Source organism: Trichechus manatus, unplaced genomic scaffold (assembly GCF_000243295.1).
Source record: "Trichechus manatus latirostris isolate Lorelei unplaced genomic scaffold, TriManLat1.0 scaffold00178, whole genome shotgun sequence".
NCBI classification, from domain to species: domain Eukaryota; kingdom Metazoa; phylum Chordata; class Mammalia; order Sirenia; family Trichechidae; genus Trichechus; species Trichechus manatus.
In genome coordinates, this window is record NW_004444114.1 from 1,577,637 (window position 1) to 1,581,124 (window position 3,488).

The following is a 3,488-nucleotide window of genomic DNA, read 5'->3' on the forward strand; positions in this document are numbered from 1 at the left end:
TTCATGACATATTTTTAGCAATTGTCTTAAAATATTTTTCGTATTTTCGTCTTTTGTCTCCTCACTTAGCTTTTCAACTCTCTAGCCACTCATCTTTCCTATTTAGTGCAGAACTCTGTCCCTAATAATAGTTGATTTACAAAACTCCTCCTTAGTATGTGCCAGGCATTATTGCATAGGATATCACAGTTATACCTCATGGAGATGAATATTATTACCTCCACATACAAGATGAAAAAACTAAAATATGGTGATTATAAATAACTTGCCCAAGCAGAACTTAAGTCTGAGATTTCCACACCCTTGATCATTTCCTCTCCTACAGAGAATTTACCTACGGTACTCAAAAAGCTTCTAGACTAAACAAGTGACTGATCTGAAGGCTGTCATGCAGTAACATGATTTTCTCTTGGAATGAAGCCTGGAGAATTAAATTTTAAAAATTCGTGTAATAGTGGAAGCATAAGTTTTAGAGTCTGCCTGACTTTAGGTCAATTCCTGGTTCCAACAATTACTGATGCATGAGCTTGGGCAAGTAATCTAATCTCTCTAAGGCTCAGTTTCCTTATTTATAAAACAGGAGTACTATCAACCTCAGAACAATTTGTAGGGATTAAATGGCCTAACATCATATAGAGCGCATAGCATGGAACTCAGCTCTTTAAAAGGGCTCAAGTGTGTGTGAAAAAGTGTCCACAGGAGACTTAAAGGTGGAGTCATGTGTGAGCTGAATAATAAAACAAAAAGAAGAAGACCTGCAAGGGCTAGGAGTGGGAGTGGTTAAAAAATAATAACAACATCTTTTAGCATTTGTTTTCATATTCTCAATAGATGTAAACTGTAAGGAAACCTAATGATTCCTTGTGTAATTTTGGTTCTGTGAAGATGTCATAGCAATACTCTATTTTGTTTACCTTATTTATTTATATATTCTTCCTCTCAGTATACACAAATAGTTTATCCCCATGAGGCAAGCAGTTTCCCGACTCAGATCAACAGATCTCATCCCATTTCCCGAAAGAAAGGTTATTGCCCTTTGGTTTCAATATGATGGGTCATATTGAAGGAAGGAGCCCAAACAACAAGTTAAAAGTCATAGGATAGCAAAAAAATTCTGAGCTCCTAAGCAAATATAAACTCACTTCTGGATATCCTCAGATGACATTTTTCTTTACTGAATCCATTCTAATTTTATGAGTCACTAATGTGGTAAAATACTACAAAACAAATTTTGTAATCATGTAATCTCATAATCTTTCCCTACCAGACTCGAATTTTATTTCTTAATTGCTTGTATATACAACGCACACTGGGGAAGGGATGACGTGATTAGATAATCGAAGGACTGCATTACCCCAGTGCCTGCCTATGCAATCAGGCATAGGACTTTTGCATGTACACCCTGATAAGTACTTCTATATGAATAATGATCACCGTAAACTGACTGGTATAGATCATTTTCAGCATGTTGTAGTTCAATCAATAGCAAGGCTGCTACTTAAATATCTTTCACAATATGGAGCTTGGACCTCACCAACTTGTGTCATCAATTCTATGCATCTTCACTTTTGTGAGTCCGGAGTATCTCCAAATAGAAAAAGAAATTATCTTTGGCAGCAGTAATATGCTGCTCAAAAGCACAAAATGTCGATACAAGTTGTTGGTCACCTAAAATTTTATATTAAATCTTGCTCTTATCAAAATATTAATACTGCTTCACTGAACAAATATGGACCTACTACTCATAAAGGGAATTTTTTCTTTTTTCTTTTTTTTAAGCACACGGTAGCAACATTGTTATTCTTAAGGACTGTGCTCAAATTTGTCATATAATATATCCTTATCTCCTTTCATTATGCTCCAATATGTCTTTCCATGTGAATATAACTTGAAGGGATTAGTAACTCTTTCTTTGCTGAAATATTCTGTAAAGGGGTATTTTTATAGCTTCCAATATTCTAAAAGTTTAGTAAAGGTGCCAAATTTAATTAAAATAAAGAGTGCAAGTGAAAAATGTAGAAAATCAGGTTGAATATCTATGAACACCAGATTGATTGTATATTTGGAAATGTTAATTTAACTTAAAATTAGGAGTTCTGGAAAACCTTATTTTCTGATATCTACTTGTTTTCCTGTGATTTTCTTAAAAATTTCAATGTAGATAACAACCTAATCGACTGAGGTCTTGTTTTATTGAATGTATTTGTGTGTATATGTGAATATGTGTATTTAAATATGTGTGTATTATATATTTGACAAATATCATCTGTAGACTTCTAACACAGTACCTGACATACAGCACAATAAATAATTTTAAACAATTGAATTTGAATTACTAGGATGTGGGATGGATATATAAAGATAGTTTAATAAAATAAAAATATTGGAATATACAGTTAAATTTGACTGTAAAAAATGGCCTGCAAATTCTACCTAGTTGATAGGGCATATTTTTCAACATTATATGAAGTAGAAAATATTGAAAAGAAAACTTTATCAACTTAAATGCATAAACAAACTTATAGAATGATGTTTGAATACTTAGCCTAATAAATATTTTATATGATTCATCCTACTAGTTTTTGGTTTTATTTATGCATTGTTGCTGCCCTAAGTTAGACAATGCCTATACAAGATAAAAATTGATAATCCAGAAAATTGTTGTGAATATAGAGATATTACAAAGCCTAAGATCCAGAGGATAGATTGTTTTATTCTTTATCTAGACATTTCAGTATTATTAAGCATGAATTAAAATGGTCAAGGCAAACAAAATATGCGTTTATCTAATTTATGGATTCTTCTCAGAGATTAATGCTCTGTAGGCACTCACCTACCTTAACTCCTATAGCATGATATTAATTCTAGGCAGATTTCACAACTCACACTACTCTTTATTGCTACCACTTCATTACCTCATCCTATACAATACCACTGTCCTGCAATCTATTTCATAAAAGACCTGAAATTGTCAGGAATGAACCATGTCAAATCAGTTTATTCTCCAAAACCACCTCTATAAGTCCTTCTACCACCCATCTATCTGCTTGTCAATCTGTGATGGCTTGCATGTTGCTATGAAGCTGGGAGCCATGCCACCAGTATTTCAAATACCAGCAGGGTCACCCATGGTGGATAGGTTTCAGCTAAACTTCCAGACTAAGCAGACTAGGAAGAAAGGCCTGGAAATTTACTTTTTAAAATTAGCCAATGAAAACTCTATGGACCCCAACAGAAAATTGTCAAATATAGTGCCAGGAAATGAACCCGGTACATTAGAAGACAGTCATATACACAGTAGCCACAACAATGGACTCAAGCATACTGACAATTGTGAAGATGATGCAAGATTGGGCAATGTTTTGTTCTGTCGATCATTGGTTCACCATGAGTGGGAATCTACTCAATGGCCACTAACAACAACAATAAGTCCTTTACTCTATTTGTTGTTGTTGTTAAATCAGCCAAGACATCTCATTTAATTGATG